Source organism: Thermobia domestica, chromosome 13 (assembly GCF_964235325.1).
Source record: "Thermobia domestica chromosome 13, izTheDome1.hap1.1, whole genome shotgun sequence".
Taxonomy (NCBI): Eukaryota; Metazoa; Arthropoda; class Insecta; order Zygentoma; family Lepismatidae; genus Thermobia; species Thermobia domestica.
In genome coordinates this window covers 97,658,428-97,675,194 of record NC_137466.1, presented here as the reverse complement: position 1 = coordinate 97,675,194, position 16,767 = coordinate 97,658,428, and the positions used below count along the sequence as shown (strand labels likewise).

Below are 16,767 nucleotides of genomic sequence, written 5' to 3'. Positions count from 1 at the left end.
GATTCTTCTGATTCCAGTGGTGGTTCTCATACTAATCCAGATGAAGGTGGAGGTGGAAGTGAACATCAAACAGGATCGTCTTCCGATGGGGATGATTCTTCTGATTCCAGTGGTGGTTCTCATAATAAACCAGAAGATGGTGGAGGTGGAAGTGAACATCAAACAGGATCGTCTTTCGGTGGGGATGATTCGTCTGATTCCAGTGATGGTTCCGATAGTAAACCAGAAGAAGGTGGATATGAAACTTAATATGAAGCAGATTCATCTTCTATGGAATGATCAATCTGATTCCAGCGGAATCTGAACTTGTTGTAAATCGGAAGAATGTGAAGGTTCTAGTGAATATGAACATTTTATTTTCCGTTGAAGACAATTAGTTTGATTGAAGAGTGAAAAATATTATTGAAGTTATTGTTTCGATGAACTTTCCTTTGAAGATTAAATAATTTAGGATCGCAATAGAATCTCATCGTAAATGCTTTGATAGTACTGAATGGTTATAGTATCAGTATTAATTTTATACTAGTCATCGTGTATACTCGATATTTTGATAGGGCAACGTTTCCCAACCGGTGTGCCGTGAATGGGCCGCTGGTGTGCCGCGAGGAAATCGAAACAAATTATTAATTCTATAGCAATCAAATTGCAAGACAAAGGAAAAATGTATATTTGTATTTCACATTACTATGAACCTCTACTATGAGTCTAATACTTTAAGTTACATACCGTGTTACTTTTCTGTACATTTTTAATGTTGAAAAAAGTATTTGTTATCATTTTTACGACTATTATTGCTCCTTTACTGCTGCAGACTATTTCGTAACTTGAAAGTTTAAAATATCGTTCAATCCTTTCGACAAAGCAAACATGCATACAAATTACCTACATTTGTGTTTTAAAACTACAAGAGATTTGTTTGTTTGTTCGTTATTTAGTGATCTTTCTTTTTAGTGAATGGTTGGATACAGTTTTCGAAAAAGAAAGCTTAGTTTTAAAAACCTGAGTCCAATATTTCATTGGAATTGTTTTCTATTTTTAATTAGAATGAAAAATAAGCATAATGATTTACCACGAAGGAAAACCAGTGATCGAGTTTTCTTCTCCGTGAGAAGGAGATCAGTAATCACAGAAAAAAATACCACGGTATTTTATATTTACAAATAATATCTATGAGTGTGCCGCGAGAATTCAAGTTACACCCGTAGTGTGCCGCAAGGTGAAAAATGTTGGGAAACGCTGTGATAGGGAGTTGAGATTTGTTTCTCGAACATGAGTGAATGAGGAGCACTAGCAGATAAAAGTGTTAGGAAGGTTTTATTTTTGGTTTATGTTCTTTTCATGTTTATTTCTTAGTAATTTATTGACTGTGTGTGTAGATATTTGCCTACAATATAGTATGATACATGTTTATGATGATATATTTATGTTGGAATGAGACAAATTGAGTTGTATTATTTTACGTAGTTGTTACAATAAAATCTCTAAATCAAAGGTTGTCACATCGTGTATGAGGTGAGTATGAAGTCATACTTAGATAAGAACCTTGTCTCATTTGTGGATCTATTATTTTTGTTTATACGTATTTTTTATATTTACTTGCAAATAAATGTGATATACTTTTCAGAAACGATAACTTTTTAAAAAACCTAATCGATTTCAGTTAGTTATTGACAGGTGTACAACTTTTCAGACTTCAAACGTACGTAGTTTATTTCTGAGTAAGTTCTGAACTTTCTGTTACTAAACAGAGCATTAATTTAATTTTATACAGGATGGGCTATAAAGTGATAGTAAGTATTTTTATTATAAAATTGCATAAGATCATATTTCTTCCTGTACTATGAATAAATTAGACAAATTACACCAATGTGTTATGCAATCTATAAATCTGTGTATTTTTGTAATCAAATTACATAAAACGCACATATTCATAATAAGTAATCCACTTGAAAGTGACTAATGAGAAAGAACACGTAAGCAGAAATTTTTTCAATATGGCCCAAGGTTCACGTGACTACATAGATACTAGTTTTTAATTTCCTGACAGTCGGTGCTCCTCAAATTCTACTTTCAATTTCTTCAGTGACTGGTTATAAAGAGTAAAGCAAACTATACACTGTGGGTCGTGACAAGTGAGTTCAACCTACAACTCCAGTTCTGTTGGTGCTTTGTTGGAAAACCGTGGCAATTTTTTAACGTTTCAGCATGTTACGGTATGTTTTTCACTACCGGTAACATTAGATAAAATTCTATATTACAGTATTCCTTGTACATTTTATCGGTAGGTTATTTTTATTATAATATGTATTACTGCTGACTAGCATATTGTAAATCAGTACCGACAATATGACATTGATAGCTACATAACGTAAGTGATATAGCATGACAACTCAGATGATGTGCTTTGCAGTCACTATATTTATCTTGTTAATACTACGGAATTATACTACGATGAAATGAGATAACCTATTTATTATTACGATTGTAGTCAATAATAATGAAATTGTTTTAAATCCAAAAGTTATTCGGCATTAATGTACGAAAAAACGTTATAGGTTATTTTTGTTTACATAATTTTAGGCCTAATGTTTGACCGGAAGAAAGATAGAATTTATTGTTTATATGGCATATATTCCGAAATTGGGCTCCGCTTTCGTCAAGTTTTTTCACTGTTATCTCCTTTGCACACTTTCTGCAGTTTGTTATTAGGTTCATTAATCCGTGCTCTTCACAAACTTATAAAAGATTTTGCTCGTTATCAATGTATTCCTTCACAAATGTTAAAACTGCTAGTTCATTGCCCTTGTACATTCGCCATGTTGGTAACATAAATGCTAGTTTCTTTCCCACAATGCAACTGTTCGGTTACCTTGCGCCAAGTAGTTCCCTTCGCTCGCCATATAGTCCCATGTTTATAACCGCTTATATATAACAAATATAACAGATTTTTCGAGACTCTTATATATTATCAAGCACACAAACGATCAAATTATCCATATATTTCCTGTAAATTTTAAAAATTTCGCTGGAAACGGACGCCCAACTTTGGAATTTAACCCGTTTATATTTATAGAGATTCAAATTATATTTAGCATAATTGTCATTATTCTTATAAAAGTACGAACACCTTAATGTGTTCCATGATAAGCTTACCTGTTCTGGGTTTTGAAGCCTGACCTTGCACGAATTGTGCGTCTTTCTGAGATGTAAACAAATGTCTGCCATGTTGTTGTCTCAAAGTGGGAATAGCCACATTAAATACTCAATATAGAAGAAAAAGAATAATGGAATATGCGGAAATAAATAAATAAATTCTCTTTTCTTTTTTTAAAAACTGATTTTCATATTTTACGAGCCATAAAAATTAAATATCAATACTTATTATAGTTAATTCTAGTGTTGTCAAGAGGGGGTGTGTGAGGTGTACAGAAGATCCTATATACAAGAAAAGAGCCCAAGAGCCCTGCTAAAATATAAAAAGGAAATGTGCATCTAAAAGGGAATTTTGGACCGTAAACCCTGTCAAAACCTGAAATTTGGCTAACCTGGCACATAGGCAAAATAGGCAAAATAGGGCTCTTGTGAGATATTAATTGTGACGAAAAAATGTTTCTTCTGGGGACGGCCTATCTATAACATGGCAATTCAACTCGAGGTTGATTAAAAGAGATGGAAGCCATCCAAGATGTTTTTCTTGGTGCTATTCAAGGTAATTTGGAAACAAGGAGGATGCTCAGGTAATATTGGAACCAACCAGACAGTCAACCAGGTGGTAAATTTTAGTACTGTGTGAGCATCTCAGGATACAGGTTAGTGACCATATCCTCCATTTTGTTGACCTCTAGAAGTTTCATGAGAAATTCTCTTTAAACCATTTGGAGTATTAATGACTTTGGGGTATCAGTGACATTGTTTTGATGACTGAATTCAAAATTGTTAATCAGGGACAATAGTCATTTCTCCATTATGTATGTAATGAGGATGAAGAGTTGTTAAGCGTATCGCTAAGTCACACAAGCTCAGACAGTCTTTAGAGGGGAAGGAAATGAGTAATGACAAAATCTAATAGTCATGAACTTCGAGTATTATAATTAGCTGCTGCTATGAGAACAGATAGTGAAAGCTCTGCACATAGTCCTGATGTTGACATCTTAAAAGCATGTTATTTGATATATATATATATATATATATATATATATATATATATATATATATATATATATATATATATATTAATACTGTTGACGGGGCTGATTCCATAGTCACTTTAAGTTAGGATTTTTTTTCTTTCATGAGCATTGTTGTTGTGATACTGTTAACATAAATTCAAAATTCCACAGAAATTGAATTATGCTGCATAATCAAAACCTCATTTGCATACTTTCGAGAAACTATTGAAAAAAAAATAAATTTGTTATTCCTGATAGCGTAAATAGATGTTGAGGCAACTCCAGCGTGCGATTTATTTGTGTGTCTGATTTCTTTTATTATTGTGTGAATTTCGTATGGTGTGAATATATATATAATGTGTGTAAGTTATCCGCCCTCTTAAATATGAAATGTGGTTTCAATATTCGTACTAGATGAGATAGGAGTAGGATAGTTATAGGTTAGGTTAGATTAGAATATTTAGGTAGTTTTTTTTTTTATTGTGTGTTGTATTGCTTTGTTATTAATGTCATGCACGGTCTTGCGGATAACTAAATGAATATTGTTAAATGAAATGAGATATAAATATGAAGCCTTTGCCCTCCGTAAAGGGAATGTATTCAGTATTTCAGATATGCTGAATTATAGGAAAAATAATAGTAACATTTTTCTTTGTGTTGTGTGTTTATTGTTTGGAGATTATAAGTATGGGCACGCCTGGTGAGATATGGAGTTAACCTCAACTGTAAACTGTATACTATGGTTAGTGGTAACAACGAGTTAAGGGGCGTTTACACTTGGTCGATTTAGTCGCACGACTAAATCGATTTAGTAGCACGACTAAATCGACTCGCTGCATTTGCCACTAAATCGAAGCAACCAGGCCGAATCAGATCATGGATGTGTTCAATTATTTCAACCACAGAAAATAGAACGTCTTTTAATTCAGTTGCCAGTCGATTAGTCGCTTTCGATCAACAAGCGATTAAGTTGAATTCCCGTTTACACGGTCGATTAAGTTGAAAGTGACGTCAATTCAACTGAATCGAACGCAAATCGACTAAGTGTAAACGCCCCATTATCTTCCTTTTTCAATTTCTTAAAGTAATCTTGTTATCCGTTCTTGAAAATGACTCCTTAAGAGATGAAGGAGTATTGTTGTTATTTAAAGAATATGAAATTGCAATAAAAGATATACAAATATTTAAATTTTTATTTGGTCAAATCGAAAACAGTACATATTTGTGCATACAGTTGATTGCTTAATATTGTCTTCAAGTTGAAGTACTATAAATAAGATTAATGATAGTCTTCATTTAAGTAAAGCTTAAAGGTTTCGATGCTGAGTGTCGCTTCAGCAAGATCTTGGAATTAATGACACAACATTTTTTTTAAATAGTAAGATGCAATAAACGTTCGTTAATTTTAGAAACAAAACTTGTCTGGTCAGAATTTGAGTTAATCCTTTTAAGCCATTGTGGTTGTTCTGTACTGCATTGGATTGGCGCGCGAATGGTTGTGAGGGCCACACTACTCTTCGGGCATCTGTTCAGTGGGGTATAGACAAACCAATAATTATGGCCTAAAAGGAAAACATCATGAATAGGATTTTTTTCCTTTTCTTCAAAATTTATTTAAAATTTTATGATTCGTACTAGATATAAATATAAAATAAAATATCTACATTAAATAAACATTATGGGAAATTTAAGCGTTACAAGCATAAAATTTTTATTGAAGTTAGCTCATTGGTTTTAAAAATAATATGAACCGTTCTGTACCGAGAAATGCAACTTTTTAATACAACAAAAGGGATTTGTAAGACTTAATCATAAGTCCTCTATAACACTAGGTTCATAACTTAACCCTCGCTGATGCTCATACAATTCTAACCTTGAAAACAAGAAAAGAATAAAGATAGCGAAATAATTCCTCTAAGATCGACTCACGGTGTATCTGACAGAATCCTGTATGACTGTTGGTTACGTCATTTGATTTCTAGCCGGATTTGTAATTGGGAATTTGTCAAACAGTTTTAAAAAAGTGCTATTAGGTACGCTGATAGAAGACACAAAACAAATATTACGTGATTAATTTTTTCAAGCAGGTTTTGCACACGAGCAATTAAAAGAATGTTGTCATTTTATTGCATTTTTCTAAACAGTTTTTCCTCATACAGAAAGTTTCTGAACAACCAATAAATTTGCACGCTCGCCTTTGACGCAATGGATCTAGGATTTATTCCTATGTTGAATCCAAACTAGCTTTAGAATCTAGTATATTCGTGGGACGTAGGCCTAAAATATCTCATACAAATACTATTACTAGAGTTAATTTGGGAGGAAGAAATTTTCCGAATCTCATGCTTATACGCCTGTTGGACTCTGTGTAGCAGTCAAGCACTAACATTTTTGTTTTCGTTTAATCTTATCAAAATAATTTGATGCCATCCAGTTCAGAAAGGAGGTTGAACTTCTTATAATTCCGCTTTCCCTTTGCATGACTGTCTCGTGTAGAGTATATATGATAAGCAGATTTCAGCTCATAATATTTTAACTAGTGCACAAATATTAATCCACGGTTATTCTTTCGCTCCAAGATCCTGGAAAACACGAAAATCTCAGCTTGTTGAAAATGTACAAATATGAAACATCGGTGAAAATAATCATATAGAAGTTGGAGAAATGAAGAAATAAAGTCAGCTGACAATGAGAATAATATGTGACTGGATCGCAGGCAACAATTAATAACTAGTAGTGTCGTGCATAGGCATCCAGGATTACATGAGTGCTCCAGGGTTCAAGCACCAATTGGGCACTTTTAATGGGTGCCCAGCACCATTGAATTTTTTCTCTCTCCTTTCACCAATACTGCTGATCATATTTGGAAAAAATCATTATGCATGGACTGGGTTAAGATAACGGGGGAGCGAGAGCGCTAGTTCAAAAAATTTGAGAACTACTAGCCTAGGAGATCGTGTAAACGTAATAATATGTAAATCTTCCAACTAAACGTAGGATTATGTCATTCTAGATGTTATTTTAAAATTACTTATATCACGATATTACCAATCTTTTCCCTATATAATGGCACCTTTTAAATTTAAAACTTATTTATTTCACGGTTCATTTTGTTTAAATTTTATTCTGCACCTTTTATAGTCTTTCACGCCTCTCAAGGGAAGTATCCGGTTTGGAAACCACTGGTTTATTAAATTTGTTTAAACAATCTGAAATGAAATGAAATCTTTCAGTTTTACTTCCCACGGATATGCCGGCTAGGCTAAAGGAGACGGTGATGATGAGAAATGAATGAAATGGTGGAATGAAGAAAGTGGGAGGAAACGGGAGAACCCCAAGGAAATCTACGCACACGGTGTTTGTCCACCACAAAATTCACTTAGCGTGAGCTGAAATCGAACCGAGGACCCCGAGCAAAGAAGTGAAGGCTCTACCACTGATCCATCACGGCCCCTAAAGAATTAGAATAGAAGACATTGTGATTTGCCTTATAAACACTGTAGATTGAGTACCCATTGAAAATATTAGAAGCCGGTATGGCGCCTTGCAAAGATAATGTGGGTTAATGTACACTTGACTTATGACCGACCTAGACAAAATCCGACCCACCATAACTCACTCTGACCCACCAAAACCCATGGTCATCAACTCTGACCCATGATTCACTCTCTCCTGTCCACTGACTAAAGAGTTTACACTTGTAATTAAACAAGGCTATGAAATTATCATTAATCGGAGTTTGAATTTCCCCGCTCAATCGCTCAAGCACTGCTCTGTAGCAATACCGGTGCATCTGACATTTACGATATAAAATGGTAAAGTGTTTGTCACACGATGGATTTCAATTTAAGTATCATATATAATTATTTCCTTGTTGAATTACAGATACTTTTCAGTGGAAAATAGGATGGAATTTGAAAATCACAATCAAGGTAAGGTACCCAACGTAAAGAGAGGAAAAGAAAGAATGAAACACGGTAAAATTCAACTGTGTCTTAAAAGATAAGTAGTAAGCCTATTGGTATTATTTCAATTACAAATATCAATATCCAAAAGTGCCTGAAGTTACTTTTTTCACTCAGGTATACTCATGTCAGATAAGTAAACAGAAACAAATGAGAAAAGAAGAAAAATGGAGGCCTTGAAAATAAAATGTAGACAAATTCATCAATGTTCAGAAATACTGTCTACAATGCTAATAGCAGAGTGGATCGGTGGGTCAGTAGGTCAGAGGGGTCACGGTAGGTGGTGGGTCACAGTAGGTCACGTCTTGTTGACCCATGACCCACTGACTCACTCATAAATCTTGATCCACGACCAACTGACGCACTCTATCTCTGGTGCCGTACACTGTAGAAACGAACGGATAAGTTATTTTTAATCCAATGACTTCACTATTTTACTCTTGACAGATTTTAATCCTACCAATGGAGTTTGTTCTTAATGCTCAAAGAAAGGCACGTCACATTTTGCGATTTTTTTAACGTATGGTACTCTGGAATAATTTTTTAAATTTGGGTTAAATTCACTCTTTATTACCGAATTCAGTTCCAAGGAATAGGCTTAGCCTATTGGGAAAGCTTAAAGAAAGCGCACGCAATGTTTAAATGCGAGTAGTTTCTAGAAAACATAGCAAAACGTTTTTTTTTTTTTTTAAATAAATAACTCCGATTTCAGCTCTGTAATTGAATCAATTAAGAAGCCTCCGGGACGGCATGTCATACGGTGTGATTTGTATTTATTTAATTTTATATAGGAAAACTATTATCGGTATTAAAGATATGTTTTAAGATGGGGTAAATTCACCTCTTTGCAATAGAGATATTCCCAAAGACACACTACATTTACAAAATCTTGGAACATATTTAATAATGTGGGTGGAAATTTACTCGCGCATTTTAGGATCCATTTTAACTTTAAGTATTGCGGATGAGTAAGAAGCCTCAAACAAAATATACACTGCGTTGCATGAAAATTGAAATTTTTTTACGAAAGTTATTGGCAAACTTTCTTTTATTATGTGATATTAAATATATATACAGGGTGTTCGAGATGTCCCCACACCTCTAGATTTGACTATCACAGAGATCAATGTCAGTACAAGTTTAGTTTAATTATTTAGTACTTACGTATTCGAACTATGTATCAAGTGGATCTATATGTGCTCCTCGTAATGTACACACAGTGACATGTTGCAAAGCATCTGAGGCGTTATTGTTCGAAAAGCTTCCTCCACACTTTCCCGCAATTCTTCATTTGTTCTATACGGACAATGAGAGATATAAACTTGATTATTTCTTATGCTTAATTGTCTGGTGTTGTATGTTCTGGGCTTCATAGAACAAGTTCAATGGAGATGGAGATATTGGAGAACCATATACGAAAATTATCATAGAAAGTTGTATGCCATTACGTCATGTCCAAAACTTCAACTTCAGTTTGGGGATAGACATCCATTTTTACCCTTTTATTCTTAACAGATTTCACGGATCAGAATGAGTAATCTTAATCAGTAAGCTGCTCTCCTAAGCCCCCTTTTTAAATCTATATAATTGGGTAAAATGTACGGAAGTTATAGTGAAACATAAAAACAGATAGACGCATACTAATGCATGTTACATTGAACTAGCTGAACCTACGCTATTTACACAGCGCACAGTTCTAATATGAGCGTGAATCTCCTTCCCACTTTTCACTATATCTGTGCAAGTCCTTTTACGGAAACAAGTAAAGGACAGGAAGACTCTCAAAGGAAGTGAATTGCTATAGACAAACATATAAATGTAGTATTTTAATCTATAGAATGTTTGAGGGGAGGGGGGAGAGTTTGTGGCATATTTGGATAAGTAATAGATAATACCAAATGAAAATATTTTTTTTTCTTATAATTCCATATCCGAGTACACTTCATTGTGAATCCACAAGCCTTCGAAGTTACCAGCTTGCAATAGGTTTTGTCAATCAGTTTAAAGCAAAACGCCTGTGCATCAACCCGCTATACGTTGCTCTTATACTAGTTGCCTTTCACAAGGGTATTAACCTTAACGTCCTAGTGGCAATATTAAACTACTAGAGTCAAAACTACGCTTAAAATGTGGAATAGAAAAATAAAGACGAGTTTTTGAAAATTGAATGAGAACTGGCAAATCTTCACAAAATTTGGAATCGACCAGCCGAAACGGCACATTTCTAGCACTTGTGATTTTCGAAATTTCATTGTCGAAAAGACATATAAATATTGCGCTTTAATATGAAGATGGCTACAAACATATAAAGGTTTGTTGACCATAAACATAAACCTATCACTCTAATATAAAGATAATAGGTTCGCCTGCGGTAAGCTCAACATGCAGTGTTGGATTTGCAGAAGAAAGTTGTGTGTTCGATTTCCAGTGGAGTTCTTGTGGTTTGAATACCACGTTAAAATGTAGATCCACGTCTCATATAGCCTTTGTGCTGAGTGGGTGCTAAATTCTCCAATTCAACCAAATGAACCAACCAAGAAAGTGGTATGTTGAGGGTAGTGATGTACGCTGAATCTCGTCAAGAGGATGGTTCAAGCTTCCAAGTTTATATCGTGTCAGGATTTTTTTTATACATATATAATTATGACAGATGTTTACTTTTGCATAATATTTATTCAAGGGTGGAGTTAGGCCTCGGAACCCTTTCCCTTTTACGTACACTACTGGTTGCATGTAGTCTGGAGAACACAACAAAATTCCATCTATATTACAGATGAAGAATTATGTCGTTTAAATGGAATACGCGTAGAATACAGGCATATGGGGGCTCAGATCATGAGATTTACGAGGCGCCGCCGAATGAAAAGACAAGTGCAATATCTAGACAACCATATTAATTTTATTGTTTGCCATTACTTTCGATCGCTGTCCATTAACTTGAAATTTTAAAACAAGTTGTGTAAATTAGGTTGATGACTACAAGTTGCAAAACAACTACTTGTATCCGACATTTTTTTAAATAAAAATACATATATTTTCTCCCATTAGACATTATTTTTGTCTGTAATTAATGAAGAGTATTACCAATCATTATTGTTACTTTTGTTTCCTAGAAGTGAAGGTCCCATTGTTCTGAATTCATATTGTAATAAAAAAAAATAAATTTTATAGAACACTGTTCACAATATAAGATGCAGTGGCATCAATTGGTAATTTCCATCTGACTTTCAGAAATAGGTATTTTTTTTAATCAGTTGTTTATAGTAATGGTAGTACTTTAGATACTTTTACCACAAATGCGATACGACTGGTATACGAATTATTAGTTATTGTTAAAAATAATGTACATTATGTTATTATTATTATTATTATTATTATTATTATTATTATTATTATTATTATTATTATTATTTTACAAATAATGAATACATTTGAGCAGTGGGTGATTTTAGATCTTTCTTACTGGGTCAGAATATAAATATGTAAGGTGAAAGTTTTCCTGCTAAAGTACTGACCACCAATGGAGATATGCTTTGGGGAGAGGAGGGGTCGTAGCTCCGGCGGGAAATTCCAGCAGGACCATTCACTGAAATAATCACTGCATTTGAAAAAAAAAAAAGAAGGGGATTATGGCATATCCTTAGCGAAGAGAACAACACTAACTATATATTGTTTTCTCAATAAAACATTGCATGAAATAAACTATATTCATTAAAGAAATAACATTTAATTTCGATTCTATTCATGTCTTGGAATTCATTTTTTAAATAATGAATCTATTATAAAAAGTATCTACCCGAATAATGGGGAAGCGCTTTATCTAGTTTGTAAGTTTGTAAGTATTTTCATGTCAGTGCTCATCTTTGTGATGCATGAAGGTCTCGGTTCAAGTTTGGATAACCTTGAAATTTGAACGTATTATGGTGGTTTGGATTCCACCTTAAGCTAAGTCCACATCTCATACGCTAAAATTAACGCACTCAACCAAGAGAATACCGAGAATCCTATTACACTAGCCTGCAAAATGAAGGTCACTAAAAGGTGTTTAAAATGTAATTATTAAAATGTAATTAAAATATAATCATATCATCGAATTCTTTATTATTCAGGGGCCGTGGTGGCTCAGTGGCAGAGCGTTCACCCCCTGCTGCTTGGGGTCCTGGGTTCGATCCCAGCCCCCGCCAAGTGAACTTTTTGGTGGACAGACACCGTGTGCGTAGGTTTCCTCTGGGTTCTCCCGTTTCCTCCCACTTTCTTCATTCCACCATTTCATTCATTACTCATCATCACCGTCTCTTTAGCCTCACCGGCATAATCGTAGGACGTAAAACTCAAAGATATCATTTCATTTCTTCTTTATTATTAATTAGTTTTCTTATGTCTGGGTCAATAAATACACTCTCTTTTAATTTATCTTCTGAAAGTCCTAGAAACTATTCAGTCAAGTATCGAAAACATTCTCCCTTTTATGACAGAGCTTCTACGAACTGTTTCATGACCCCAAGTTTAATATGAAGTAGCGGGAACAGCATTGTACTAAGATCAATGCATTTCTGAGCAATTCAAAAAGGGACGTCTTGCCAAAAATAGGTTTGGATAAACAATGTGCTTCTTATTTTTCTGTTGAACCCTTGTATGTTGCATGAACAAAAATAACAGTCATCGGTATAATTTAAGGTTTTTCTGTAGATCACAGGCACACCAAAATGAAGAGACTGTTTTGTGCCCTTCCACCACTTTCGAAGCTCCTTTACACATGGATAACACACTTTGTGGGGAGTCCAGGATTTATCTTGGTCACCTACTTTTACAAAAAGAAAAAAAAAGTTTGTTATGTTCTGTTGATATTTCTTCACTACATATTTTCCAAAAATGTATAAAAAGGAATTTGATGAATTACGACAATCCCTAGGAACCATTTAAACCACTTCACAAACACTATACAGAGTTTATAATGCACACCAAACACTGTTTACATTCAAAGCTAAGTGAATTCACCTGTAGAGTAGGTATAAACAAACTAACTGACACAAACTAACACTTATTATAATCCTATAATAAGAAATGACATTGTTTCCCATTAGACTATTCAATTTAGTATAGAGTGGTGTCTGAATTTTGCTTAACAAAAGTAAATTTAATTGAAAAAAGAAAGTAAAATATTTCAGTTTCACGTCCCATGATTATACCCTTTAGGCTTAGTGAAACGATTATTAAGGCAAGTAAATGATAATGGAAGAATTGGTGGAATGAAAAAGTGGGAGGAAAAGAGAGTACCCGAGAAAACCCACGGACACGATGTTATTTACCACAAACTTACTCAGACAGGGATCGAACTAAGGACTCCACGCACTACAGGTAATCGCTCTACCACTGAGCCACCGTGCCTTCTCGTAAATTTAATTAGTAGGAAGTATATTATATTTGCTTCCTAAACGTTTACTTGTAAATTTGAAACTACATTATCTTTTTCTGTCTTCCTGCCGTTTAGCGAGAACGTATTTAATATGCTCTCTACACAGCGTTCAGAGAAAGAGCTAAAGCGTATAGCAAGATGGGCGTTCGTGAAAAAATCTTACGTGATAGAGCTTTCCGATTATTCTATTGAAATCAGCACCTCGAAATCTGTAAGAATCACTTACTAGTTTCTAAAAACTTTTTGCATCGCAGGCTAGTGTTATTACTATTATTATTATTATTATTATTATTATTATTATTATTATTATTATTATTATTATTATTATTAGTAGTAGTAGTAGTAGTAGTAGTAGTAGTAGTAGAAGTAGTACAGCAGCCTGAGTTAAGTATCCTTTAATTTTGATTCAAGTAGATCCCCAGTTGATTATAATATTGTAAGTACCAGTATACACTAACACACACAAGAGCCATGCGTCCACAAAAAACACGTAATAGGCATTCAGCTATACAGAAGAACAATATCTAATGACATTTCTCTCCAAATGTGAGTGTGCAAGATATGTGCACGTGTTACTGAGTCGTAATATATTTTGAATCACCCACATTTACAAGAAAGATTACGCACATATCATCTAGATGTGAGTAACTATTTACAAGAAAAACGTCACACACGTCCTCAAAAACCCCTTTCAAATAGTATCTTCATGACAGAACAGAATGGGTGGAGTCTGTGTGAGTTAAACAAGTAAAGAGGAAAACTAGTGACAAAATTTGTTCGTATATGAGCAATTATTGACATAATTACTACCGCTGAATCTTAATGAATGAATGGGCTTCCTTCCCTTACACGTGTCACGAATGCATTATTTTAATCATCATTTATGAATACACGTGGAGATATTTTAAATTAACACGATGACGATAGATCATAAATGACGTCTACTCGAGTTGCATCCTTATAAATACAGAAGAGCGAAAACAATTTTCATTCAGCCAAAATGGTTCTTAAGGTGTGTGCAGTAGTATTATGCCTTCTCAGCATAACTCTGAGTAAACCTTTTCATAAAATAACAAAACGGCAGATAGAAAATGTTTTTAGCGATCGCTATCAATCAGGAGAGCTAATGAAGCGGTATCCAGTACTAGGTGAGGGTGTAATTATGCCCAATGCGGGCCTTGTGGACAGACCGGCTGGTGGTGCTAGTGACAATGGTGCTCAATCACAAACTTCAGACCAATCTTCACAAGCAAGTCTTTCACAACCAACTGACGGAGCAAGTCAATCTGCAGTAACGTCATCTTCCAGTGGTGGTTCTGATAGTAAACCAGAAAAAGATGGAGGTGGAAGTGAACATCAAGCAGGATCGTCTTCCGGTGGGGATGATTCTTCTGATTCCAGTGGTGGTTCTGATACTAAACCACAAGAAGATGGAGGTGGAAGTGAACATCAAACAGGATCGTCTTCCAGTGGGGATGATTCGTCTGATTCCAGTGGTGGTTCTGATAGTAAACCAGAAGAAGATGGAGGTGGAAGTGAACATCAAGCAGTATCGTCTTCTGGTGGAGATCATTCGTCTGATTCCAGTGGTGGTTCTGATAGTAAACCAGAAGAACATGGAGGTGGAAGTGAACATCAAGCAGGATCGTCTTCCAGTGAGGATGATTCGTCTGATTCCAGTGGTGGTTCTGATAGTAAACCAGAAGAACATGGAGGTGGAAGTGAACATCAAGCAGGATCGTCTTCCGCTGGGGATGATTCGTCTGATTCCAGTGGTGGTTCTGATACTGAACCAGAAGAAGATGGAGGTGGAAGTGAACATCAAACAGGATCGTCTTCCGGCGGAGATGATTCGTCTGATTCCAGTGGTGGTTCCGATAGTAAACCAGAAGAACATGGAGGTGGAAGTGAACATCAAGCAGGATCGTCTTCCGGTGGGGGTGATTCTTCTGATTCCAGTGGTGGTTCTGATAGTAAACCAGAAGAACATGGAGGTGGAAGTGAACATCAAGCAGGATCGTCTTCCGGTGGAGATGATTCGTCTGATTCCAGTGGTGGTTCCGATAGTAAACCAGAAGAAGGTGGATATGCAAGTTAATCTGAAGCAGATTCATCTTATATGGAATGATCAATCTGATTCCAGCGGAATTTGAACTTGTTGTAAATCGGAAGAATTTGAAGGTTCTAGTGAATATGAGCATTTTATTTTCCGTTGAAGACAATTAGTTTGAAGAGTGAAAAATATTATTGTAGTTATTGTTTCGATGAACTTTCCTTTGAAGATTAAATAATTTAGGGTCGCAATAGAATCTCATCGTAAATATTTTGATAGCACTGAATGGTTATAATATCAGTATTAATTTTATACTAGTCATCGTGTATACTCGATATTTGGATAGGACAGAGTGTCCCAACCGGTGTGCCGGGAGGAAATCGAAACAAATTATTAATTCTATAGCAATCAAATTGCAAAACAAAGGAAAAATGTATATTTGTATTTCACATTACTATGAACCTCTACTATGAGTCTAATACTTTAAGTTACATACCGTGTTACTTTTCTGTACATTTTTAATGTTGAAAAAAGTATTTGTTATCATTTTTACGACTATTATTGCTCCTTTACTGCTGCAGACTATTTCGTAACTTGAGAGTTTAAAATAATATTCAATCATTTCGACAAAGCAAACATGCATACAAATTACCTACATTTGTGTTTTAAAACTAAAAGAGATTTGTTTGTTTGTTCGTTATTTAGTGATCTTTCTTCTTAGTGAAAGGTTGGATACAGTTTTCGAAAAAGAAAGCTTAGTTTTAAAAACCTGAGTCCAATATTTCATTGGAATTGTTTTCTATTTTTTAATTAGAATGAAAAATAAGCATAATGATTTACCACGAGGAAAAACCAGTGATCGAGTTTTCTTCTCCGTGAGAAGGAGATCAGTAATCGCAGAAAAAAATACCACGGTATTTTATATTTACAAATAATAATATCTATGAGTGTGCCGCGAGAATTCAAGTTACACGTGTAGTGTGCTGCAAGGTGAAAAATGTTGGGAAACGCTGTGATACGGAGTTGAGATTTGTTTCTCGAACATGAGTGAATGAGGAGCACTAGCAGATGAAAGTGTTAGGAAGATTTTATTTTTGGCTTATGTATTTTCATGTTTATTTCTTAGTAATTTATTGACTGTGTGTGTAGATATTTGTCTACAAT

The 16,767-nt window shown here is 34.7% G+C and overlaps 1 protein-coding gene across 1 annotated transcript in view; it reads left to right on the top strand.

The window, feature by feature from the left end:
- The first annotated feature begins 320 nt into the window (after positions 1 to 320).
- The window catches only part of LOC145668372 (uncharacterized), a 47,760-nt gene continuing 31,313 nt past the window's right edge, over positions 321 to 16,767 (top strand). Inside the window, exon 1 of the mRNA XM_081736150.1 lies at positions 321 to 2,213. The gene's annotated coding sequence lies outside the window, so the exon portion shown is untranslated. The remainder of the gene's footprint in view (positions 2,214 to 16,767) is intronic.